This window comes from Podarcis vaucheri (assembly GCF_965113315.1).
Source record: "Podarcis vaucheri genome assembly, chromosome: 9".
In the NCBI taxonomy this organism is placed as follows: domain Eukaryota; kingdom Metazoa; phylum Chordata; class Lepidosauria; order Squamata; family Lacertidae; genus Podarcis; species Podarcis vaucheri.
Genome location: NC_138767.1, coordinates 62586573 through 62614418, shown reverse-complemented (window position 1 = coordinate 62614418; position 27846 = coordinate 62586573). Strand labels below are relative to the sequence as shown.

Sequence of the window (27846 nt, the reverse complement as noted above, 5' to 3'; positions counted from 1 at the left end):
TGCTCTTGCAAGAAAATAGTAGGTCATTGCAACTGCTCATTGCTCCGTAACACACACACACACACACACACACCACACACACCTGGGTGCTGAACTCTTCTCATTTGCTAGATGAGAGGTGCACACAGGAAGGTTGAGATATAACTTTGGTGATAATAATAGGAAGAAGTTGAAAATATTCCATCTTTTAACTGTTGAGCCTCTCTCTCTCTCTCTCTCTCTCTCTCTCTCAAACTCACATTCCTCACAGACACCAACTTGTGTTCTTATATTTTCGAAGCACTGCTACAATGTTGGAGCTGGGACACCATTGGGGAAGAATTGAGAACACACTTTCCCCCCTGTATTTTAGACCACATCGCTCAGATCCACATAGGTTTCTATCCCAGTTATTGGTTCTATACAGAGCAAGAACAGTTCAAAAGAATTAAAAGTGCCTACAGGTTAGGCGTGCACACCAATGGCACAAAGAAATAAATAAAAGGTGACTAATTGACCTGTGTTGACAATCTTCCTATGGTTATAAACTAACCACAAAAATGCTGTTAAAACACACCAGCTTGGCTCCAGATTGAGTCACGTTTAGAGCAGACCACTGAACTCAACAAGCGTTCCCATTTGTTTCCATGGTGTTCCTCCAAGTACAACTGTAGGCTGGATCCAACCACCTGCTTTCTTTGCAAATGGCTCCTGAATACAGTGGTGCCTCGCAAGACGAAATTAATTCATTCCGCGAATTTTTTCGTCTAGCAAATTTTTCGTCTTGTGAAGCACGGTTTCCCATAGGAATGCATTGAAAATCAATTAATGCATTCCTATGGTCAAAAAAAGTCCAAACAAAGCCAAATTTGGTACAAGAGTTTATTAAGTGCTCTTTAAAGTCACACATACTGTAAAGAGCATTTCAAAATTCAAACCCAGAATTTTTTTAAAAAAACAGCAGAGTGGCCCAATGGTCACAGAAAATCATAAACATGCAGAAAAAAACCACAAGCTTCCAGATTCTTGCAAACCCCTCCCCAGCTGTTCCCCCAGCCACCCAGCACACAGAAATTCAAATCCAGAATTTTTTTAAAAAAACAGCAGAGTGGCCCAATGGTCACAGAAAATCATAAAAATGCAGGGGGGGGGGACACACAAGCTTCCAGATTCTTGCAAACCCCTTCCCAACACCAAGTCCTTGAATTCCAAACACCCCAACCCAAAATCCAAACCCCCCCAAAAAAGTTTTAAAAGCTTAACCTACCAAATGGCTGCAAAAGAAGTTTTGGAAAAGCTTCAAAAATCACCAAAGTCTTTAAAAACCTCAAAAAAGGCTACTATGTACACTGCGTTCTATGAGTTGCTCCTCGAAGTCAAGTCGCAACTGTATTAACGGTGTTAAGAAAAAGGAAACAAACTTGCAAGACGTTTTCGTCTTGCGAAGCAAGCCCATAGGGAAATTCGTCTTGCAAAGCAGCTCAAAAACGGAAAACCCTTTCGTCTAGCGGGTTTTCCGTCTTGCGAGGCATTCGTCTTGCGGGGCACCACTGTATTTAAAACCTTGCAGCTGAAATCTCTTCTCACAGAAGACAGTGAAATGGCGACCCTACACATTTAAATCGCACCCGCAACCATCTTAGTTTATCCCTCATAGAACTGTGATTCCCAGCGCCCATAAACTACAGTTCCCATGTGGGTGGGTGAGGATTTTTTGGTGGGGGGAGAGAGAAATGTGCTCTAATTGTCGGGTGTGTAGGCAGAGCCACACACAAGGGAGGCATGCATTTATGTGAGGCTTCCCTCTGTGCTTGATCCGGCTAGTGCAGAATGTTTTGGCATGACTCCTGACAGGAGGGAGACCCTGTCAGAAAAATACCTACCAAACTTTTAGAAGACATCTAAAGGCAGCCCTGTTTAGGTAAGCTTTTAAAGTTTAATAGGTTATTGTATTTTAGTCTTTTGTTGGAAGCTGCCCAGAGTGGCTGGGGAAACCCAGCCAGATGGGCGGGGTATAAATAATTTGTTGTTGTTGTTGTTGTTGTTGTTGTTATTAACAGCTCTGCTCAGAAAACTGGAGTGGTTGCCGATCTGCTACTGGGCCAAGTTCAGGGTGTTACAACTAATACAGTCATAAAGGTAAAGGTAAAGGTACCCCTGCCCGAGCGGGCCAGTCTTGGCAGACTCTGGGGTTTGTGCGCCCATCTCACTCTAAAGGCCGGGAGCCAGCGCTGTCCGGAGACACTTCCGGGTCACGTGGCCAGCGTGACAAAGCTGCATCTGGCGAGCCAGCGCAGCACACGGAATGCCGTTTACCTTCCCGCTGGTAAGCGGTACCTATTTATCTACTTGCACCCGGGGGTGCTTTCGAACTGCTAGGTTGGCAGGCGCTGGGACCGAGCAGCGGGAGCGCACCCCGCCGCGGGGATTCGAACCTCGGGTTACAGTCATACCTCGGGTTAAAGAAGCTTCAGGTTAAATCTTTTCAGGTTGCAACCCGCTGCGACCCGGAAGTACCGGAAAGGGTTACTTCCGGGTATCACCACTCGCGCATGCGCAGGTGCTCAAAAGGACGTCACGTGCATGCGCAGAAGCGGCAAATCGCGACCAGCGCACACTCAGTTGTGGGTTGCGTTTTGCTCATGTTGCGAACAGAGCTCCATAATGGATCCCATTCGCAACCAGAGGTACCACTGTGGTACCTCTGGTTACAAACTTAATTCGTTCCGGAGGTCCGTTCTTAACCTGAAACCGTTGTTAACCTGAGGTACCACTTTAGCTAATGGGGCCTCCTGCTGCCGCCGCACCGCCATTGCACAATTTCTGTTCTCATCCTGAGGTAAAGTTCTTAACCTGAGGTACCACTTCCGGGTTAGCGGAGTCTGTAACCCGAAGCGTTTGTAACCTGAGGTGTTTGTAACCTAAGGTACATAAAATCCTTAAAAGCTTCGGACCAGTATACTTGTGAGACCACCTTACCCAAATATATGCCCACTCAACCACTCTGATCTGCAGAACTCACCTGTGGCAGGTGCTACATAAAATTCATCCCACACTTGCACACAAATTTATCTTTTTGTGTGGTGGCTCACATACTTGGAAACTCCCTATCTATTGACACCAGCCTTGCGCCTTCACCGTGCTCTTTTCAGAAAATGCCACAATAATTTTTCTTTAGGCAAGCCCCTCCAAACGTGTAGAATGTGGGCGTGTGTGTTTTGATCTGTTTTTTAACTCATCGCTGATTTTTTTCCATTTCGGGGAACATTTTTAAATAGTTGTGTTTAACTGGGGTTTTTTTACTGATAATTTTATTGTTTTATTCTTTTGGTAAAGCACTTATATACATGGGTGGTGAAATGAATAAAAGTTCACCTAAAATTGTGTCCTTTTCATCAGAAAAACCAGGCCCGGACCACAAGCTTACTCTTAGCAAAGTGTTACAGGATTAAACTTTTTTTAAAAGCTACAATAGAAAAGCCTCCCAATGGAATTAAGGTAAATTAAGCGGCAAATCCACCCTCTTCTTTAGTGTAACACCACTCTGTCTGCTCCTTCATTTTCAACAGTGTGTGTCTTTGGAGGACAGCTGTTTGTTAGCGAGACGGGAGCTACTTTCTAAAGAACAAAAGGCAAAAGTGTAGAAAATAAAAGCCGGCACTATTCTCTGCACACAAACACCACGTCTTATGATAACGAATGGGCTTGTCTTCAAGCTGTCTGCCTACAGGAACCGGGGCAGTCCAGGAAGTTCAGAGTTATTTGACTTTTTAAAAATTGTGCAGAGCAGGTGCAGGCTGCAGATGGGAGGCTGGGATGTAAGATCCTGCCAAGTACGCAACAGAACTCAATTGAAGGAAGCCAATGCTAAGACCATGGTCTGAACTGGATTATTTGAATATGGATGGCTAGGATTCCAGAGGAAAACTTGAAGAGTATTCCAGTGATTCTTTCATTTGGAATGGCTTAAAAAAAACACAACAACTCTTGCAAAGACAACTACAACCACAATCCAGCATACGATGAATACACACGCTAGTCTCACTGAAATCCCATTGAAATCATGACTCTTTGGGCTGTAGATGACCAGATAAAACCAGCTAGGAAAGAATACAATCCATGGAAACAAATTCATGGTAGAAGGAGGCAGAGAATAAGAATTTGCCTTAGGGTACTTTCGGACTGCCACTAATTTTGAGTGGGTTTCAATGTGCAGTTGTAGTTGTTTGGAATACTTGAGGAACCAACCTGCTTTCCAAAAAGATCAGATCAGAAAACAGAAATATGCAGTGGGAAGTGTGGGGCAACACTTTGCTTTTCCACAGTGTTGTCTATTATTATTATTATTATTATTATTATTATTATTATTATTATTATTATTACAGTGGTGCCTCACAAGACGAAAAGAATCCGTTCTGTGATTCTCTTCGTCTAGCGTTTTTTTCGTCTTGCGAAGCAAGCTCATTGACAGATTAGCGGATTAGCGCTATTAGCAGCTATTAGTGGCTTTTAGCGGCTTATCTGATGATCGGGTCAGCTGATAAGCGGCTTAGCGGCTTAGAAAAAGGGGGGAGGAAAAAAACCAGCAGGAACTCGCAAGACATTGTCATCTTGCGAAGCAAGCCCATAGGAAATTCGTTTTGCGAAGCACCTCCAAAACGGAAAACTCTTTCGTCTAGCGAGTTTTCCGTCTTGTGAGGCATTCGTCTTGCGGGGCACCACTGTATTATTATTTATTACTTATAACCCACGCATCTGGGCGGGCCTCACCAGCCACTCTGCGCGACTCCCAATAGAATATTAAAAACACGATCAAACATCAAACATTGAAAACTTCCCTAAACAGGGCTGCCTTCAGATGTCTTCTAAAAGTCAGGTAGTTGTTTATTTCCATGACATCTGATGGGAGGGCATTCCACAGGGCGGGCACCACTACTGAGAAAGGCCTATGCCTGGTTCCCTGTGGCCTCACTTCTCACAGTGAGGGAACCGTCAGAAAGCCCTCAGAGATGGACCTCAGTGTCCGGGTGGAACGATGGGGATGGAGACACTCCTTCAGATATATTTGGCTGTTTAGGGCTTTAAAGGTCAGCACCAAAACTTAGCTCCCTGCAAACAAATTAGAGTGAATCCTCATTGAATAGCCAACCTCTTCCAATCTCCCTGCCAACAAATCAGATTGGATGCTCAGTAAATATGTCATCAGGAAGCAACATTAGGTGAGTTGTCCTTTCAGGCCAGTTCCCATCCCTGCTAAAGTTATTTAAACTATACGAGGGTATTTCCCTTTCCAACCATAGAATCCTATGGGAGGGAACTGATCTCAAAAGATGCACACATCCTAAGAGCACAGATCTTCCCATCCACCACCCACTTTACGTCACAGTTACAGGTGAAACTCGAAAAACTAGAATATCGTGGAAAAGTTCATTGATTTCAGTAATTCAACTTAAAAAGTGAAACTAATATATGAGATCAACTCATGACATGCAAAGTGAAATATGTCAAGCCTTGTTATCATTGTGATGATCATGGCGTACAGCTGATGAAAACCCCCAATTAACAATCTCAGAAAATTAGAATATTCAATGAAATCAGCAAAACAAGGATTGCAAAATAGAGCAATATTAGACCTCTGAGAAGTGGAAGCATCTCTCACTTTGCATGTCATGAGTCTATCTCATATATTAGTTTCACCTTTCAAGTTGAATTACCGAAATAAATGAACTTTTCCACAATATTCTAATTTTTCGAGTTTCGCCTATAGGTTACTGGGTTCCCTTCTGCTCATGTCCCTGTCCTAGCCCACTGACTCATAGCACTTTGTTGATGAGAATCATAGAATCATAGCATTGAAGAGTTGAAGACCCAAGGGTCTTCAACACCAACTGCCTGCAATGCAGGGATCCCAACTAAAGCATCCATGGCAGACGGCCATCCAACCTCTGCTTAAAAACCTCCAAGGAAGGAGAGTCCACCACCTCTTAGGTCTACCACCAGTCATGAGTCTCATCCCACCAGGTTTCAGTAACATCTATTAGGGCATATTTTCCATCCTGTATTAAGAGCTCAAATTCACCTTGCACAGTCCTTGCCCCCCCCCCACCAGTGGAAGGAGGCGGATTGCTTTAAAAATCCTAGATGTTCTTGCATAGCTCAGCACTTTAGTTTCCCCTGCCCTGATCTCGCCTTCTCCTTCTCCCTGCCCAGTGCAAACATATACTACAATACCCACTTTACTAATAAATTGTACCACAACATGAAGATGATCCGTGTGCCTTGCTGAGAACAATGGTCAAGAAATGTCTCACTCAAGCTGCCTTTAGTCATTGGTTCCTCTCCCAAACACATCCACCCTGATTAATGTGTTCCTGTGAACATCCTTCTGGTTGACCTGCTTGCTTACCATTTCCTTAAGCAGGATTTTAAAATTAAAAAATAAAAACTGAAAGTCTTTTTTCCTTTTTGGGAGCCTCCCAAAGCTATACTGTTTACTGCTGGCAAGTAACTTTGAAAAAGAGAAATTCACAAATTTGAATGGGTTGATGGATTACTCTTATTCCGAAGCAATTTTTCTATGCAGCTTTTCAAGTTTCAATGATTATTTGGTTTCATGTTGTGAGCACTTACTATTGACCACCATAAGTTGAGGCTATATGGGTAGTTCCCATATAGGTTGCTTGGTTTGGAGGAATGTTGATTTATTGGTAGAATTTTTGTTATCGTTATTATTATACATCCACCTTTCTGTATTCATATTGGGTTTCATCTATTCTTCTCTAGGGATCATTTTGCTCCTTGTTATCCAGCCACTGTAACATTAATAAGAAACAGTAATTCCCCGCCTTCGCCCATGATTATCTATCCCATGCAAAACTGTACGACACATATTTCTCCTGTATATTTCCCTGTATATTCAGCCAAGGGCAGCACTGAAATAGAGTGAAGGAAGAACCGGGCAAAGCTATCTCTTCCACCATGCAGAGAACCAACCCTCCATGTAACCACTAGACGTGGGCTGGGGGGGGGGGTCGGATTAAAAAAAAAAGGCTCCTGCACCTTTAAGAGTTGTGAAGAAGCATGGCAGCTACACCCGCTGTAACTCTTCTGCACAGTTGTTAAAGGCGCAGCGCTTGTCTTTTTCATCTGGCAGTCGCCATCGTAATAAGGTAAAGGTAAAGGGACCCCTGATCATCAGGTCCAGTCGTGGCCGACTCTGGGGTTGCGGCGCTCATCTCGCTTTACGGGCCGAGGGAGCCGGCGTACAGCTTCCAGGTCATGTGGCCAACATGATTAAGTCGCTTCTGGCGAACCAGAGCAGCGCACAGAAATGCCGTTTACCTTCCCCCTGGAGCGGTACCTATTTATCTACTTGCACTTTGACATGCTTTCAAACTGCTAGGTTGGCAGGAGCTGGGGCCGAATAACGGGAGCTCACCCCATCGCGGGGATTTGAACCGCCGACCTTCTGATCGGCAAGTCCTAGGCTCTGTGGTTTAACCCACAGCGCCACCCGCATCCCTATCAACATACATGTAATAAATAAATACAGCTTATACCTAGAACAAACATAGTTGGTCTCTAAGGTGCTACTGGACTATTTTTTAATTTTTTATTTTGAATGCGTCAGATCAACACGGCTACCTACCTGTTCCCAGAGGTATGATAGTGTTCTTTTCACAGGCAGCCACGGAACGAAGAATGCTGGCGACAGCAAGTACTGTGTAAGGATAAAAAGGGCAAACACCCCAAATCACACTTCATTCCTTCTCCCCGTTTCCAGATTCACCTGAAACGGATCATTTTGCCGTTTGATGAGTTTCTGCTTTCATGTGGCTAGCATGCCAACCTTTTATCTGGATTCTGTCCAATACATGGAGTTAGATCATTCCCCAAAGTCTATTTGGTCTGCCTTTTAATGGACAAAAATAAATTGGCAGGGTGGCAGTGACGATGGAGACAATTTGGCCTTCTTTTAATTTTGCCGAGCTTTTATGGTGCTCGTCTTATTTGTGTGTGTGGCTTTTAAATGTATTGTGCTTTTCTCACTTATCTCACAGAACAGAGCAGGGGAAATGTCCTCGAAATCTATAAATTGATACACATTGTGAAATCGAGCCCAGACTTTAGCCATCGAAAGGCTGAGACAACTGAAGGTTTATATATAATCACTGAGGCATCTCTTTTGATATAGCATTTTTGAAGGCGGGGGTCTAGTCTAGGCATTAATTATCACACTTCACCGTTGCATGCATTTTAACTCATTACGCTATATCTATGCCATCTAGTAAATACATAGGCAGATCTACATCTTTGCAGATTAAGGTTTCTCTTGCCAAAGGATACTGTCATTGTAAATCCCATTCACTTTCTCAGTGCATTTTGAGAACTGGGCTGTTACTCTGTAATGAATATTTACAGAGAGAGGGCGAGTTTCTACAGTATAGTGCTTAAGCAGCATTAGTGTCTGGAAGATTTTTAAATTGCCCCTCCCAAAAAAAAAAAAATCAGTGTTGGGAAGCTTTAAATTATATCAGTCACACCCAAATAATATGATAATTACACCAATGCCATTTAGATATTAAAAATTCAAAACTGTGTCACTTTGAATTACGATTGCAAGCAAACCAACGCAATGTCCTTTATGCTTTTACAATGATGTGAAAAAGCAGGTGGACAGCACATCTACTATCTCTGAAAATTAGGCCTGCAGATGGTCAAAATTAATAATTTTATTAATTTGAAATGCTTCCATACAGCTTTTCAGGCAGCTCTGCCTTTCAAAGCAGTTTACAGTCAAATGAATCAATAAATAACAATTAAAAAACGTAAACACTTAAACTGCATCAAAATGAGTAACACCTTCATAAGAACAAACAGCCCATTTAAAACTATAGCCCATCATCCTGGATCCCAAATTAACCTCCAAAGGCCACAGCAAAGAAACGAACCTTTAAGACCAATTTAAAAGAGACCAGAGATGGGGCTTGCCTTATATCTCTCTAAATGGTGTTCCATTATAGGGTGGTCACAGCAGAAAAGGCCTATTCTGTGTGCTTACCAATAATGTTTTGTTTTTTTTAATGCCATACTATTCCACTAAAAGTACCTAGAAAGGCATACCTCTGAATTGTTCTGCCCGGACACTGAGGTCCAGTGCCGAGGGCCTTCTGGCGGTTCCCTTGAAGCGAGAAGCCAAGTTACAGGGAACCAGGCAGAGGGCCTTCTCGGTAGTGGCACCCACCCTGTGGAATGCCCTCCCACCATATGTCAAAGAGAAAAATAGCTACCAAACTTTTAGAAGACATCTGAAGGCAGCCCTGTTTAGGGAAGCTTTTAATGTTTAATAGGTTATTGTATTTTAGTAGTTTGTTGGAAGCTGCCCAGAGTGGCTGGGGAAACCCAGCCAGATGGGCGGGGTATAAATTATTATCATCATCATCATCATAGCACCACATGATATAATCAATACAAACGCAAGCACAACAGTTTCTAAAAGCAGTAACAAACAACATTTACGGCAGTAGTACCGAAATAAAAATAAAGCGAAAACCTCAAGAGAAGCAAAAGTTATACATTAAAACCAGAAATGATCAAATTAACACATTAAAAAGCCTATTGAAATAACTGTGCCTTCCACTTCTGGTGAAAGATGTACAAAGAGAGAAGATGGGGAATTTCATTTGGCAGAGCATTCCAGAATCTCAACACCACCACAACAGATTGATCTTAATTTCTGGGTAGGCCTGTGCGGAAGCAAGCAAGAAATAGGTGCTAGTCATTGCTGCAAATTCAAACCCTGCTTTTTTAAAAAAAACAAGAAACAAAACAGGCTATCGTTATGCACATTTCCAGGTGCATATGCAAGGTATTCTCAATTGCCTGACCAGCCACCGATATGGCACAATCCATTGTAAACTTTTTATGCTGTGGAGTGCAAGTGGCCCTTGGGAATGAACAGGAGTCACACGATGCCTCTGGACATCTCAAATACCTTTAAAGTGGTAGATTTTAATGTCAAGATAATGTAGGGATATGGGGAAGCATAAATAAAAGGGCACTACCATCACTGGAAAAACAGTGAGCCCTTTACCACTACTTTGTCATGTGGGGAATGTAGTATCTCAGAGTAATCGGGGAAATCCCAGTCCGAAACCTTTTAATGTGAACATGCCATCTTGGTCCATAAAACTGAGTACAGTGGTACCTCAGGTTAAGTACTTAATTCGTTCCGGAGGTCCGTACTTAACCTGAAACTGTTCTTAACCTGAAGCACCACTTTAGCTAATGGGGCCTCCCGCTGCTGCCGCGCCGCCGGAGCACGATTTCTGTTCTCATCCTGAAGCAAAGTTCTTAACCCGAGGTACTATTTCTGGGTTAGCGGAGTCTGTAACCTGAAGCATATGTAACCTGAAGCGTATGTAACACGAGGTACCACTGTACTAGACAATGTCCCCAATCCTCAAGTTGCCTTGAGCCCCATTGAGGACTTTGCTGAGTCTGGCTGCTTCCAGATTAGACCCTGTGCTTTTAGAACTCAGATAATCCAAAGAGATCTTCTGTCATGATAATGTTACTTTTTTATTATGATAGTTTTGAATTTGATCCGATTGTTATTAGTTGTGTGACCTTTGCTGTCTGTTTTGTTGTTTCTTCAGCTTGTAATCTGCCTTGTGTATCGTAACATAGAAAGGCGGTATACAAATTAAAAGTGAAATGAATAAAACAAATTCGAAATGTTTCACAGGTGGTATTTAGGGCAAGGCTGTGGTAGCTCACTCGCCTCCCAAACACACAAATGCAATTGCATTTAAGTATTATATTCCCACAAACCTTCCAAAGGTGTGCTGCTCTACTTCAAAAGTAATATGTGAAGTGGTTAGACCCTTTCCTGTCGTTTTTAAGATGCAGGTCAGTGTTTTCCTTCTCACTGAAACAGTCACACAAAGAGTAAACTCTCTGCCAGACTGAACAGGTGTTGCAATTCCAGCTGAAGCCAGTGGAAAAAGACCGAGACAACATGACTTTTCAGTCATCACCAATGCCTGTTGATTTTACACCAAAGGCATTATTAGGGACACGAGTCCCATTAAAATCAGGAGGGCTTATTCCTGGGTGAGCTCACACAAGCAACTCACAAGAGGTGCAGCCAGAAGATTTCTCCCTATTAAGTAACCCCAGGTAGAGACATGGTGGGAGACCCAGTTATGAGATTATTGCCTGCCAAAGCAGTGCTACACTTTCAGAGGGCAGCCTAAAACACCTTGCTGCCAGAAGCAAAGGACAGGATGCCTCCTCCCCAATCTTTCCAAGCTGGCAGCTGAACTCTGCTTCAAAATGGGGTAGTGTTTTCCACTGCAGCTGAGGGCAGTCACGCTTGTTTACAAGACAGGCCAGGCATGGACAGCAGTGATCGCTTGGTGGTTTTGCTGTCCACGATTTTGACTGTGTTGCCTACTCATTTAAGCTTTACAATAATCTGATGGTGGCTTTTAAGGGCCCTATGCAAAAGCAGGCAAATCCAGGAGACTCCATTTCAATTCCAGTTGTTGCGAGATTCCAGGGGTTCCAGGCACTCACCCAAGGTTCGTGGAAATGAGGCACAGCGGAGACCGTGGTACCATTATGATATGTGGTTCATTTGCCCATATGTACAACCTGAGCCTTGTTCACAGTATTAACACCCCCTAGAGGCTCTTGTTTCTCCCATAGCAGTAGCCTTGGAGCCAAACAGAAATCAAACATTGCCCTGACTATCTCTCCAGCTTGCTGCTTTGCTTTGAGATCACATCACTTTCATTTCCAAGCTGTGGCTTTTTTCTGCTGAGGGAGTGGGGCTGCACCCCTTTGCCGCCTTAGAAATTGGAGGGGTCTTGCACCCAGCTTAACACCCCAAACTCATAGTGCAGGAAATGGATCTGACTTTTAGCTACCTAGTTTTCTTGGAATAGCAAAATGTCTCGTTGCTCTCTCTTTCTGTCTGGAAAAGAGTGAGCTGGGGTGTGAGGAGAAAAGCAAACAGAGTGGTTTATTCCATGGCACTCTCTCAAAATTACAAATGTGCCCACAAACACAAAATGGTTGGTGACCCCTATCATGTCCCCCCCCCCTTTTAAAAATGACATTTTTCTGTCTCTGCAAACCTTGATGTTCCCCTGAACATGCTCTTATTTGTCAGTAACCCCATTTTGGCTACAAAGCCTCTGAGTTCTATATATTCTGAACAATGCATCTTTACAACAATAGACTAGCAAGACCAACAACCGCACTTCAGTTGTTTTTCAGGTCCAGGGCAATGGTATTATTACACAGCATCTCTGTAGCACTTGCCCAAGGCTGTTCGAGCAAGCACTGAATATAAGCAGTGATTTGAAGCTGGTCTCTCAAATCGAGACCCAGATTTCTCTCCACCCTCTTACAATGGCCCTGTTTATTTCAAAACTCCGGATGGTTTTCCTCTTTGCTGAATCTGTAAATAAGTAATTATTTAGTTTACTTATTAAAGTGATACCACACCCTAACTAGGATGAGAAACCAGCTTTACAGGACAATCCCCTTCTCGCATTTCAAATACCTATAGTGTCGCTACCCACTTTCGCGTATCTTAATGCACAAAACAATATCAGTGTGTCATTCTTAAGGTAGAGATGTTTAAAGTCAGGTAGCTGAGGCAGTATCGGTGTTACTCCAGTATCAGTCTTATTCCACCAGGGGTGTGTGTCACAGTGGTCCATGCACTGCTAGCCTCAAGACGTGATTACTGTAACACCATTTATGTGGGGTTGCTCTTGTATTTGATCTGGAAGCCTCAAGTACAGTGGTACCTCAGGTTACATACGCTTCAGGTTACATACGCTTCAGGTTACAGACTCCACTAACCCAGAAATAGTGTTTCAGGTTAAGAACTTTGCTTCAGGATGAGAACAGAAATCGGGTTCCGGCGGCGCGGCAGCAGCAGGAGGTCCCATTAGCTAAAGTGGTGCTTCAGGTTAAGAACAGTTTCAGGTTAAGTATGGACCTCCGGAACGAATTAAGTACTTAACCTGAGGTACCACTGTAGTGCAGAATGCAGCAGCCAGGATGCATACAGGAACAGGGAACTGGTAACGTGTTGTCGCTTTTCTGAGAGAGGTGCGCTGGTTGTCAGTTTGCTACCAGGCCAGGTCGAAGGGTCTTGTGGTAAGCCACGAAGCCCTACACCACCTAGCTTGGTGCCTCCTTAAACAAGGACCTCGTTAAACCCAGCTACACCCAGTGGCCTAGCGTGGGGGGTGCAGGGGGGGCCAGCCACACCGGGCGCAACATCTGGGGGGGGCGCTCGCACTCTCAGCTCTCTGCCCCTACCTGGCTCACTCACTCTCTCTCACTGCAGTGCTGGCTGTGCGAATCCGATCCGAGCCGCCGGGTCACCGCCCACTGTGGAGGGGGTGGGTGCCAGGCGTGCGGTGCGGAGAGAGAGCGAGGGACTATCTGGGAGAGGGACAGTGCAGCGGCCGCCCAGCGCAGCGCTGAGCGCGGGAGAGAACCACACCAGACCAGACCAGGCAACAGCAAGAAGAAGCTGGCAGCGGCGGCAGGTTAGGGGTTAGGGGGCACAAATTACTTGCCTTGCCCCGGGTGCTGACAACCCACGCTACGCCACTGGCTACATCGTTGCACTTTTCAATAAAAAGGAGCCGAGCTTTTGGGTATGCAAGAGGAGCAACCAGTAGCGGCCAGTGGTGGGGCAGCGCAGACGGGGACACTCTGACTGATGCGCCCCCAGCACATCAAGCTCCATACTTCTCCAGTGCCAGGCAGAGGAGGTGCAAGCGGCTGCCACCACACAGGGAGCAGGAGGCAAAGGGGCTCTGGGGGCTCTCTGCACCTCTCTGGCAGCAGTGGCTGTTTAATGGTGACTCTTCCACTCCCTCCAACCGGGCCCAGCTCCCTTGCACACCAGAGCCCAGAGGAGAGATGCGCCACCGCTGCCCCCTCCTTGTCTGCACTGCTTCCTGGGGGCACCCATGTCCTGGACCCCAGGTTTAAAAGGTAAGTGGGGTCCAGGTTCAATTCTATGCCTGGCACATCCAATTAAAAAATCCTGAGTCGCAGGATCGAGACCCTGCCAGTTCTACTGCCAATTTGGGTAGAAAATGTTGGGCTACATGAGCCAACGGTCTGATTGGGTATGAAGCTACATCACATGTCCCTTTATCAACATAAAAAAGGGGTAAAGGACCCCTGACAGTTGAGTCCAGTCGCAGACGACTCTGAGGTGGCTACACGAGGGAGCCAGCATTTGTCCGCAGGCAAACTGTCCACAGTTTTTCCGGGTCATATGGTCAGCATGACTAAGCCACTTCTGGCACAACAGAACACCAAAACCAGAGCAGCGCACGGAAACGCCATTTACCTTCCCACTGGAGCGGTACCTATTTATCTACTTGCACTGGTGTGCTTTCGAACTGCTAGGTTGGCAGGAGCTGTGACTGAGCAATGGGAGCTCACCCTGTCGCGGGGATTCGAACCGCCGACCTTCTGATCAGCAAGCCCAAGAGGCTCAGTGGTTTAGACCACAGCGCCACCTGCGTCCTTATCAACATACATGTAATAAATAAATACAGAGAAAAATGACTTCCTGTGTCTTCTACCCTGGTTTATTACGCCATGGTTCCACATAAGGAAAAGGCAGATTATATGAGTCAATAGTTAACTTTTTATTAGCTTCAAATTATTCTAAGGAATTATTTACACAGTTACTGTTGGGCTGTGATCCAGAAACTTCAAAGCTGGGTGTAATGCTGCAGCTTCCTGGTTCTTTGCTATGCATGTGGGAGTCCTGTATAGATGCACAGAGAATGCACATGCAGAGCATTTCCCACCATGGGAGAGAACAAGATGTCCTGCTCATCTTGGACTTTGGAGCAGGCAATTCAAGCTGAATTTCGTTTTTCTTCACTATTTATCTTCATACTTTGCAAACGACAGCTAAATTCACTGCAAACGGAAACAATTCAAAAACGTGATTCGCAAGTATTAAACGAAGAATTGCATTTTCTAAAAGGATTAAGAAAGAAGATGAAAGAAAAAAGCATCACACCACAGTAATCCACTTGAACTTAATGAACTGTATTCAACATTGCGCTGAGGATAACACTCCATCAGCGCAAGGATCTGTCCTTTCCCAATAAAACATTATCTCCCTCACCTCCCACCATGTGCCCCTTAAATCTTTTCTGGAGGGTTCCCCTCATCCCTCCAGAGCAGAGGGTAAGATTGGGGTGGAAAGGTATGGATCTTGTTGCACTAGCACTAATCCTTTGTGCTGATCCTTGCACTATTGCAAATATCGAATACTGCCTAAATGTCATAGTAAATGTCCAAAATTTGCCATGAAGCCTGACCCAGTCACTGACACACACACACTGCTGTTTTCAGGTAGCATTCTAGGCAATTTTTTTTTTAAAAAAAACCTTTTTATTTGGTTTTATAAACAAGGACCATAGGAATAATAAATGATACAAATAAATAGACCAAGGCTTGCCACGTCATTTGTATACCACGAAAATAGAACAATCAATTTGCAGTAATATCTACAACACATGGTTCACGATTAGTGGCCAGTGTATAACTTCTGGGTTTGTGCATTGGTTTAAACAAAAGCAAAAACAAAGGGGAAACAGGATAGAAGCCAGGTAGCATTCAACACCGCAGTTAAATGCCTCACCAGGAGCCCTTGTGATTGTGCTCAGATTAAGTATGAGTAATAGTCGTTTTCCTCTTATGTTACCAATGAAACAATATAAAGTGTTGGGTATATTGATGCACGTGGGAGGTTGGTTCAAAGTGAAGATAACAATTTAAATTTAGATTGACCGAACTGAGCCAAATGCTGTTGGAGAGGATTTTTTCCCCCCTGGAATATTGGCATATGTTATGAAATTAAACCACACCAGGATAAAGCCATCTTTCCTGGTCTGTCCATGTATCAACCATAGTTTATTTGTTAAACTTTCAAGGAGGGTTGTTTCCCAAACTGTCTTGTACCAGTTGTCTATCGCTGTGCCAGAAATGTATTTCCAGTGTTTGGTTATGTTTCACTGCTTGTAACAAATGGCTTCTTAATTCTTTATTATGTAAATCCAGGTTGTTGCATTGAAATATATTTGATATAGCTAATTGTTGTTGTTGTATTTGTATTAATTTACTGGAATACAGAATTCCAGAAAGGCTGGGTTTTTGTACATTTCCACCATGCGTGGAGATATCTACCGGAAACATGATGAGGTGCTAGGATAGATCGTTGCCAGTTTCCTAGAGATTCGGTACCACCTATATGAGAGTTTTAAGGTAAATTTTCTATTGCTTGCTGGAATGGACTTAAAGAGGGGGTTTTGTCCAAAGTCTATTCCATTGATCTGTGTCAAGTTCATAGCCAAAATCACATTAGCATTCTAGGCAACTGAAACAAAATGAAAATTCTGAGGTCCAGGCAATGGAAGGTACACATTGAGTTCCAAGCCTGGGGTGTCATCCATGGCGGCAAGTCTTTTGAATGCCAGGCACATGATCACTGATTTTTAGCACACTACCATATGAGCGCTTGAAAAGTTGTTGTGCCAAATTAAGTCGAGGTTATGAGCCACTGGCCTTCATAAATCTACCTCTGTGGTGCCTGGGACTCAACACACACAGCAGGTAACTAACTTGGGAGGTGTCATCCCATCAGTAGCCACAGTGATGACTTTGGTATTCATCAGATGAGGCAGTTTTTTCCAAAGATTTCTTTATAAGGAGGACTCAAATCCACACTTGTTTATACTAGTGCAAATCTGCTGTAATTCCAGTTATATGCATGAAATTACCATCAAAATATGGAACGAGTGCTTCAAGGGAGAAACTCCTGTTGCATTCAGCAGGAGCATCTGACACATTTCTTGGTAGCTTTGCATGACTTGATAATCCTGTCCTCAGTTTCACTTGTTTTGTGCAACCAGTGGGAGGTGACCTGCATAGAGGAAGACAGAACCATAGCTATAATTAGTGGCATTAATTTTATTGCACCTTATATCTGAGCATAGCTATGTAGCAACAGCACAGCATTATCAATGCAACACCCTAACGAGATGTGTTCTTTGGACACTGAATGAGAAGGTTGATTAAAAATAATAATAAATAAGTATTTATAGCTGCATGACATAAAATCATGCTTTGTTTTAAGAGCAACATATTTCAATAATGCCAGTTGATTGTATGATATATAATCTCTCAGCAGACATCCTTTGCTACAATCATTTTTTTACGGTGGTGCCAGTGCATAGGTGCAATATTTTTCAAGACTGTGAGTCAGATTTTGCAGGGCTCTGATGCCTGCAGAATGGTTTGGTGAACCAAGATAAAATATGCATTGAAAACATTTGTAGCTTTGAGTTGAAATGTTTCGTAATGACAATATAAATGAAGTGATTTACATTTAACAAGGGGAAATATAAAAATGAGATAGAAGGTAAAAAAGTGGTTATAGAAATGCTAAGATTAAAGTAAATATATATGGAAGTCAGGAAGAGGGGCGGGAGGAGGTTGATGCTCTGTTAAGAGCAAGGTTTAAGTTTAGTGATGTATGTATGGATATTGTGATTACAAAAATTGAAAATGTAATACAAATTATTAAAATAAAAAAGAATGTTTAAGACAGAACATATATACATACATAAAGCCCCATGAATTGGTCTGCAAATAAAGCAAATTAAGAACTGGCCTTCTAGCTGGGCCATTTGTATCATCTGTACAACCTAGGAGTGAGAAACATGCAAAGTCTGAGCAGCTCGATCTCCATTGTGATTGCGGTTGGAATACCTTGTGTATGAGAAAATGCTGACGCCTTTGTGGCTTTCTCGTTTAGGGGGAAAGACCACTAAAGGCAGGGGGCATGATACAGAATTAGTAACGGTGGTGGAATGGATGCAAAAGTATTTTCCTTTCTCTCATAATTCTACAACTCAACAGCGACCCAAGGAAATCAAGAGGCAGCGGATTCCAAGCAGGCGAAAGGAAATACCGTTGACATAGGATTTCACTGCAGGAAACATAACATTTTCTTTTGACATTCTCTCCTCTTCAGGGAGGAAAGGAATTGACCTGAGAACTTGGAGCTCCAAGGACAGAAATAATTCAACAGGTTTGGAGGGGTAGGGAAGCAGAAAAGCTCAAGGACCAAGAGTTGCGTTCCTCTTCATCAGGTGACGGAGGTGAGAGTTCCAAACCTGAAGGTCACACAGGGCCAGGACCAGCCTACCTAATGGGGCCAGGACTTCCCCCACCACTGGCCTAAGGATGAAACACTGTCATCCGAGGAGTCCTCTATAGAAGACCATCAAATAAGTGAGCTTCTCCCACTCCGCTGCAGATTACTAAAGAAGGCTAGGCCACTTGGAGCAGCAACTTGGAGCACAGCTGTTGTTGTTGTTTAGTCGTGTCTGACCCTTCGTGACCCCATGGACCAGAGCATGCCAGGCACTCCTGTCTTCCACTGCCTCCCGCAGTTTGGTCAAACTCATGCTGGTAGCTTCAAGAACACTATCCAATCATCTCGTCCTCTGTCATCCCCTTCTCCTTGTGCCCTCCATCTTTCCCAACATCAGGGTCTTTTCCAGGGAGTCTTCTCATGAGGTGGCTAAAGTATTAGAGCCTCAGCTTCACGATCTGTCCTTCCAGTGAGCACTCAGGGCTGATTTCCTTAAGAATGGATCGGTTTGTTCTTCTTGCAGTCCATGGGACTCTCAAGAGTCTCCTCCAGCACCATAGGAGCACAGCTAGTGCTATAAAAAGGCTGTAATAACTTCCTCCTTGCTGAAGCATCTTCAGAGCTCTATGTTCTCCAGGGTACAGTCTTGTGTCCATCCCAAACTGCACCTTGTCTTACACCCTAGCTGAGCCTTGCCACACAGCAGAGCAGGATGAAGAAGGAACGAGGAAGTTGTGTGGGCTGCATTTCCCCTTAGTTCCCCTCCTAGGAAGCTATGTCCTTTGCATACAGGGAAGCTCCCTACTAGGACCTGAATAGAGGAACACAGTTCTGCCTGCATTTTCCAGAGTGCAACGTATTTTGTAGTGCTCGTTTTGTTGCTCTTGGTAGCCTTGCATGATGCATTGTTAATGTTCTGATATGAGGAACAGATTAAAAGAGACCAACCTGCTTGTGGCTTTGTGGAAAATTGACTCCAAGCTTGGATCAATATAAGACCAATATGTCCAGAAATTAACCAAAGCAAACCAATCAAGTTGGGTTTTTTGGAGCAGCTGCATGCACTGTGGCTCCTGCATTTAATTAATCACGTGCAATGAAACAGGATTTGCAGATTATCTGCCACACCTCCTGTGTCGTGTAATAGCAAGCATCATGCAAAACAAATCATCGCAATGCCACATCACTTGGGCCACAAATTCCAAGAGCCTTGCTCTTCTTAAGAGTACTCCTCATTTTCTAAATTAACCCCACTTAAGTATGTAGTTCAGAGTATGGTTCTGTAATGTCACTTTGGGTTTTGGAATATCCTTGCAACATAAAAAAAAACCAAATACACTGCTGATTGAATTAAGACTATATACGTCAGAATACCAAGGGTAAATATTTGGGCTTCTTTGCTCTGGGGGCATCTAGGAGTAGTCAATCTCAAAGACATAACTACATCTATTTTTTCCACTTCTATCAAACCTTTTAGCTTATCAAATCTATAGTTATATATATATATGGTCTCCCCCACTTTAACCTCCCAGCAATCCTGTGAGCTAAATTGAGCTAAAAGACTCATAGTTACTGGGGATTTGAACACAGATCTCATAGTCCTACTCTTAACACACTAACCACTGTACACTACATTGGCTACCCAAAGATAAAAATGGGATTTTTCTTTTTTAATCACCCTGTACACATTGGGAATAAAACAAAAGTAGGCACAGAAAACTACACTGGTAAATTACTGTGCCTAGTGGTTCTGCCAGGGAGAGAATACAAACAACATTGACTAAAGGTTACAAGTAGATTTCCCAAATCAGAATCATTTCTCTGCGCATGTTTTGAACTTTGCCCTCAAAATCAAGTTGAGATGAAGTCACATGTTGTTGAACCATGCACATAGCTGGGAAGCATTTAGATAGCTATCATAAGGTGAATGCAAAATGCCGTAAAAAAAATCTCTGTAAAAAAAAAGAAATCAGGCAAACCTACCCTATGACTGGAATAAATTATTTTTCTGTGTTCTTTCTTTTAGAAATAGTGAAGTGGTAACTGCAGATACAGTACAAATCAAGGTGGTGGTTGTTTAGTTGTTTAGTCGTGTCCGACTCTTTGTGACCCCATGGAGCAGAGCACGCCAGGCACTCCTGTCTTCCACTGCCTCCTGCAGTTTGGTCAAACTCATGCTGTTAGCTTTGAGAGCACTGTCCAACCATCTCATCCTCTGTCGTCCCCTTCTCCTTGTGCCCTCCATCTTTCCCAACATCAGGGTCTTTTCCAGGGAGTTTTCTCTTCTCACAAGGTGGCCAGAGTATTGGAGTCTCAGCTTCAGAATCTGTCCTTCCAGTGAGCACTCAGGGCTGATTTCCTTCAGAATGGATAGGTTTGATCTTCTTGCAGTCCATGGGACTCTCAAGAGTCTCCTCCAGCACCATAATTCAAAAGCATCAATTCTTCAGCGATCAGCCTTCTTTATGGTCCAGCTCTCACTTCCATACATCACTATTGGGAAAACCATGGCTTTAACTATACGCAAATCAAGGTTAGGAAGTCACAAAATCTAAATATTCCTAATTTATAACCTTCCATGTTACAGGGAATGGGCAATGGCATCATTTCTGACATCACTGTTGGCGAATTCTCCCACTGATCAACCAATATTAGGAGTGGACTACATGTTCTGCCGGAATTATTCATTTTATTCATTTAAAACATACCCTGCCCGTCCACAGAATGAGCTACAAGGCAGTTTACATCGCAACATAACCAAGCATGGCATAACAAAATGACAACACAGAACGATAAACTAATCTTCAAGTTCCTTTACACCAGGAGTGGCGATTTATGAGCACAACACCCAATGGGGAGGAAGGAGAAGATACATAGCTGAGTATCCGATACACATCTCCCTGGGCAGAATGACTGCAGAGAGCACACATAGCCTTCCTGCATAAGCGGATTTAGGGCAGCGCGACTGGTTCCTCCACACTGGGTGTCGAGCCCAGGGGGTGGTGCTAGGCACCGCAACTATGACATGATGAATTGAGCAGAACAGAAGGTTAGAGGTGGTGAGGAGCACTGAATTTTGGGCTCACACAGGTTGCTGCTGACATTTGAAAGACCAAAGTCTGCCTCTGATTCCAGGGACAAGGGTTCATGACCCATCCAGGGAGTATTTTGCCCAGCAGACACAGCCTGGACTCAAAAAGGCATCCATAGATGCTGAAAGCAGCAACTGGCAAGGGTTCCCTTAGGAGATGGGGGCTCGAGACCCACAAGGAGAAAGGGATGAATGTGATCCATTTGTGTTTGGGATGGCTGGGGGAAAATGAGATGGCAGGAGGTTAAAAAGGGGGGGCGGGGGAGCTCCCAGGATGTTTGTTTTTGCTCATTCATCCTCACGCCCATCTCTCCCTCTCCTCTTCACCCCTAATTGACCGTCTCGTACACTCTGGCAGCAGCACCTATCCCATGTGAACTTCTGAAGGCCTGCCTTCTCAAATTAAAACAGTTCTAGAGTGCGCAGAAAAGAGGCACTCCCATCCAACTTCTGTGTCCAGCAGAAGCCAATGTTCCCATAAATCGAAGGAATGTAAGCTACGTTGTTATGTGCTGTCGTCCCCCCCCACCTGCCATGCCCGCCCCCAGTATGCCAGTGAAGTGCTAGGGTGAAGCTATGAGAATCTCCCCTGGGAGGAAATTTCGCAACACAGGAATAACTTCTGATAAGACCCTATCTCATGGAACCACTTGCCTAAACCTCTGGGGGATAGGCATATGAAACAGAGCCTCTGAAGATTATCAGAATGAAATAACAGGCTGATGTGAGAAAGGGCAATGCAGAACAAACTGCACACCTACTCTCAAATAATATCATCCCCCAATAACCATAGCCCAGACTTGTTCAGAAACTCAACTGCTATCCCAAGACTGTAACGACAGGAGAAACAGAGCTGAATATTGCAAACATGTTGGATGTCACCACACCCCAGATTTTCAGCTGCTCCAGAGATTTAACGTTGGTGTTAAATAGCACATGGGGCAAGATGGGACCTTGCAGCAACCTGCAAGCCAGCGGCATGGGGTAAAGCAGCAGAAAGCACAGAACCGCACTATGGTGCCCCTTAGTCCCATCTGAGCAAGGCAGGCCAGGAGGATACAATTTCTATCAGGTTCCAATGGCTCTGAGAAGTCCAGGAAAGTCAATGATGTTATTGGAGCGCACTGTGATTTACTTGATAGTGCTCTTGGAGCACTCTAAAGCTCAATGGTTATTTTCTGGAATCGGAACTTTAAAGTCTAATGGAGTGATTTGAACACACATTCTCTGCCTTGGAACAGATGCTTGAACCACCACACTTTAGAAGGCATGTGTCTTCATCTTCAGACATCCTGACCTAGAACGTGCTCCTAGCACATGGAGTAAAAGACCCTAGCTTACATGCCGTGCAGCTTTGAAGGGTCTGTTTGTTCTCAGATGTGACATTTGGCGACTTCTTCATACAGGCAACTGGCTGGGGTGGTAGCCAATCAGTACTGCAAAGGTGGTGAATCCAGCTTGCCAAATGGCACTGGGAAACCTCAGGCAACCCAGACTATTGGCCATTCTGGCTGGGGCTGATAAGTGGAAGACCATGGGATCCCCAACTCTACCACAGCGCGATGGTTGGGAGCACCGCCTCGCCACAGGTTGGGGGGCTATGCTGCAAACTTTTCAAGCAGCCAACACATCCCCACAGAGATGAATTATGCAAGGGGGCTGGACCCACTGCCAGCAGCTGCTTATGGTACCATTCAAAAGTAGCAGCCGTTTATTACCCAGCAAGCCCACAACTTCTGCGCACTTAACTTGTGCGTGTTCAGCTTTGGCATAAAAACAAACCAAGCAAGGGGTCGGGCATCTGGGAAAAGCCACTTTGGCAATCCCACCCTCCCCTGCACCCAGTGTATTTTGACTACACGCGGCCTCGGCTTTGGACGCGATCCCTGGCTTGCTGTGTTTTAAGTCAGAAGCGGAACTGCCACGTAGGTCGCCTGTCCTAAAACGCCCCAAGCTGCCCCAGCTGAGCCCTGACTAAAGCAGGACAACCACCCCTCATTCAGGCCCGGGGCCCTAACCAAGCCACGCGCGAAGCCGGCGCCGTCCACTCTGGGCTTCGTGCCCGAGACAATTGAGGCCTCGTCCTCCTCCTCCTCCCTCCGCCTCTGTCAGCGAGCGAGCACCTCCCTTCCTTCCCTTCGGGCCCTTCTTTTGGGGTGGGGTCGCTGCTGCTGCTGCTGCTGCTTTTGGCCGCGGCAGGTTCGCTCGCGGGGAGGGCGGGCGCGCGCGCTAGGGCGCGTTGCGTGCGTTCCCTGCCGAGCCGGGTGCCAGAGGCGCACACGCCTCTTGGCCCCGGCGAGGGACGAGGAAGAGACGGGGAAGGAGGGAAGGGAGGGCGAAGCGCGCCGCAGCTGGAAGGGCGAGTTTGTCAGCGGGGCGGCTCCCGCTCTCTCTCTCTCTCTCTCTCGTCCTCTGAGGGAGGGAGGGAGGGGGGTAATTAGGGGCCAACTTGTGCGAGGCGCCGCCTTCTCGTATCTGCCTCCCGGGGGAAGGGAAGAGTCGGTGCGCGCCCGACTTGTTTGTGCGCCAGGGAGGGAGGCAGGGAGGCGGAGTGCCAGCGAGCGCCTCGCCTCGCCCCGACCCCTGACTCGGGTTGCGGTGCGCCGAGGCCTCCGCCCCAGCGCGGCGGAGAGGGGACACGCCCGGCCTGCCTCGCCCGCCTCGCCCGCCTGGCTGGCTGAGTGATTCGCGCGCCCCTCCCTGACCCTCCCTCCTGCCCGCCCTCTTAGCTACCCCGCCGGCCAAGGGAGCCTGGCAGAGCGAGCGGCGCCGGCGTCATGTGACAGCGCTGCCTAGTGCCAGGAGCCTGCCTTGGAGCTTGGTGGGGGGAAGAAGAAGAAGAAGAGGAGAGAGACAGAGCAGAAGGCGAGGGCAGAGGCGCGACGGGCTGACAGACGGACGCGCCGCCGACGGACTAAACGCCCCTGCGGCCAAGCGGCAAAGAGAGAAACCCCCGGGTTTCCCCCTCGAGGGCGGAAAAAGAGAGGGAAGGAGGGTTTTTCCCGCTACCAGCGAGAACGACAACAGCACCGCCGACTCGAGCAGCAAACTTCTTGCGGTGGCGTCGTCGCCTCGGTTTCTTGGACAAGTTAAGAGAGGGGAGAAAAGTAAGTCGCGCGAAGGGAAGGGGAGGAGGCAAAGGTGGCGGCTGAGGAAAGCGACGTGTCTGGTGGCGGCGGCGGCGGCCGAGAGGTGTCTGGGAGAAGGGATGGGGAAGCGGGGAGGCCGGAGGGAAGGTGCTCCTCAAGCGAGGGGGGAAATGGAGAGGCTCCTGGGCGCGCGCTCTTGTTTGGCGAAGCGGGGGCGGACGCGCCGGCCCGGCCAGGGGACTGAGGGGCGCTTCGGCCAGAGTGTTTGTGCAGCTGCAAAAGTTGTGGGGCAGCGAGAGGGGGGGTGTGTCTTGGGATCTGTCTCCATGACCCACCCACCCCACCCCCGGGGGTGGTGGGAGAGCGACGCCTTGCCATTTGGAGTCGCCGCTGCCCCGTAAGCTGAAGGAACGCCGCAGCTTTTGGCGTTCACGGGTGTTTTCCCGATCTGCGGTGTGTGCGTGTTCGTGTGTCTCCCTCCTCCTCCTCTTGCTTTTCTGTTCCCGGTCTTCTGAAACACGAACCGTTCCTCCTGTCATTTGGAGCTGTTGGGGAGGAGAGCCGTCGAACAAAGATCCCATCTGCCGCAGCTTTCCTGAGGGGCTTTTTAAAAAAGAAAACACCTGGAGCTACTGGATTGCTTTCTTTCGACAAGAGTTTGCCGCTAACTAGACTCGGGATACTTTTCTTCTCCCTCCCAAGTGGGAAAGGACGTTGCTCCGTGTTTCTTTGCGTTCCCTGAACGTTATTTCGGTCTTCGCTGCATAGGATGCTCAAAACAAAACGGCAGCCCTGCACCATAACATCCTTGGAGAACTGCCATTTAAATAATTAAGGTGTCAGTTGATCAGGGGGTTGCTGCTTTTGTTATCTCTTCATAGGAGCAAGAAAGGGAAAATGAGAAGCATATATCAAGATGTGTGAATTATGCCCGTTTCTAGATACTACATACCAAACTAGAGAAGAGGACACATTTGTATAGCTTTTTTTGGTTCTGTACTTAGTTAAGTAACATTGATATGCAATGTGAGATGTTCTCTTAAGGTTCTACTGTTTAGAGGTCGTTCCCCTCCCTCCCACCAAAAAAGAAGGGGATAAATAATTCTATTTCAATCACCAGTTTAGTTGCAGTTTGGGAAAGAAAACTTAATGTGCACAACGTAAGTTTGAACATGAAGTCTGTTGCTTTTTTTCTATTACATGCATGTCTTGACATGGAGATGTCATGTGTATTTTCAGTTGATTTACAATAAGAATAATTGCATTGCTGAATAACTGCATTGAGTAGCCTGTCCACATTTTATCCTCAGTGGCTCACAGAGAGCAGTGTATACCCATTTTATTGTTTTTTTAAAACACATTCACACACTTTCCAAAGTCACCTAGGTTCTGGTGATCAATTTTTTAAAAAGTCTTGTGCATAATTGAAAGGGACACCAGCACTTGGCTTCATTCCTTCCTGAAAGTTGCTTTCTTTGTGCTTAAAACATTACTGCTTATCTTGGATGTTTGTATTAATTTCCATATGGAACATAACTTTAGCAAGAATCCACAGTTTTTATTTAGGAAATGGTGGTAAAATTCACCAGACAACTCACTTTGATTTAGATTATCATTTTGCTTTCTTCTTACTGCAGCAATTCATAAACTCTCACTTTGTCCATTTTTATTCTTATGCAGAGTTATCTCTCAACTGAAGTGTGTGTGTGCGCAGCATCACTTGCACAGTTGTGTGTGTGTGGCCTTTTGTGTGTGTGGCAGGAAGTGCCACAGTTCACAGGGCTCACCTTTGTCTGGTTGTTGGAGAAATTGGAACCTTGCATAGATTCAGTACTTTGAAACATTTTGAGTCCACAAAGGTGTTATTTTCTATAAAAGGCCAAAAAAAAATGTGGTGTAACTTTTCTCCCATAGTTTTGAGAACTTTTCCCATAGCTTGCCTAATGAGTTGCTTGCATGATCCAGACTTGGATTTGGTTAAGATCAACAATTTGACCTAGGAATAATGTACATCAACCTAACTTTGGCCACTAGGCTTTAAAATGTGTTGGTCAGTTTTGTAATATGAATGCTTTCAGATAAACTCTTTCTTCGGCTCCCTTCCTCACAAAGCAAAGGTATCTAGGCAGACTTTTTGCTTTGACTGAATTTTATACTGATAAACAAAAAAGCAAGATAATATCTGAGAATAACAGTTGTGTAGTATGATAAATAATAATAATAATAATAATAATAATAATAATAATAATAATAAACCTGGTTGTAAGTGTGCCTTCCTATTCTGCCTTCCTGTTTTTGCAAACACCAAAGTTATTATAAACTAGTAACATTCACAGAATGTTATTTCTTTGGTGGAGGGGGAAGACTTGTGCCAACCTAAGGCTGTAATTCTATGTGCACACTCACTTTGGAGAAAACCCCATTGATGTCAGTGGTACTTCTGAGTAAACGTTACAGAATTGCACGGTAAATAGAGTTTGTGCCAATTTCTGAAGAAAATTTGAAAACTGGTGTTCTGATTAGAAAATGCATGTCTTTTAGGAGCAACCATATCCAAACATGGGTCCAAACAGAGACTAGACTAGTGTTAAGAAGAATCTGTAGCAGCAAGTTTAGTGATTGAGACCCAAATCAAAGTTCAAATCTGAACTTAGTTGTTATGATGGTTGCCAACAGAATATAGGACATCCCTTGCATCAGGCGTAGTAGACGGCTGCATGACCTGTTCTACTGATCTAGTTCATAATATGTGAAATACGAATGCCATATAAAGTAGTATAATATGTAGAAATCAACCAGATATAAAATGGGCAACAGGTATTTTTCTGGAGGTTTTTGTGGCCCATCTGTGGGTTCATAGCTATCATAATGGGAGCAAGCCTTGGACACTTACGGTTCCCCTCTCCCCTTTGCTCCCCGCAACTCCAAGAGGAAGTTTTTGCTTTTGATTAACTGCATTTTAGCATCACATCCAGATCATATAATGTGATTAAACTTAACTTTATTTTCTTTCAAACAAAGACAGTTTCATAACCCATGGTTTGAAGTTGGCTTGTTTCAAACAAACCATGGTTAAATTTAAACCACCATTTGTTCAATCGGCCTCAACTTGTCGTTTAATCGGAACTAGCAGCCAAGACTTTCTGACTCTCATTCTTGTCATCACTGAGCCATGGTTTATTGTGATATCCAAATAAGCTCACCATATGTCCTAGTGTTTTCGTCTTACAATGATCTGGCTCATGCAACATGCTAAACTTAGTGCAAATGTATGCCACTTAGTGCGACCACCACTTTGATCCTCCCTGGTTGTTTGCTGCTGAGCTAAGCCATGGTTTGCCTTAGCGTCTCATTAAAACATGGGCTCGTGACCAAGCTCTCATAGGCAAACCATGAGCCATAAACCATAGGACAAACCTTAATTACGGCTCATGGTTAGCCTGGAGAGAACTAAACTATGA

At 45.0% G+C, this 27846-nt stretch overlaps 1 protein-coding gene and 1 long non-coding RNA gene across 2 annotated transcripts in view; one reads left to right on the top strand and one right to left on the bottom strand.

Annotated features, from left to right (window-relative positions):
- Positions 1-15876: 15876 nt before the first annotated feature.
- LOC309540947 lies at positions 15877-23913 on the bottom strand. The gene is made up of 2 exons (XR_014223560.1): positions 22638-23913; positions 15877-16969 (listed from the first exon to the last, which is right to left on the bottom strand). It is a non-coding gene; the product is annotated as an uncharacterized lncRNA (long non-coding RNA).
- Positions 23914-24132: 219 nt separating this feature from the next.
- Positions 24133-27846, top strand: part of KLF3 (KLF transcription factor 3) — a 39782-nt gene continuing 36068 nt past the window's right edge. The window contains exon 1 of the mRNA XM_082238274.1: positions 24133-24403. The gene's annotated coding sequence lies outside the window, so the exon portion shown is untranslated. The remainder of the gene's footprint in view (positions 24404-27846) is intronic.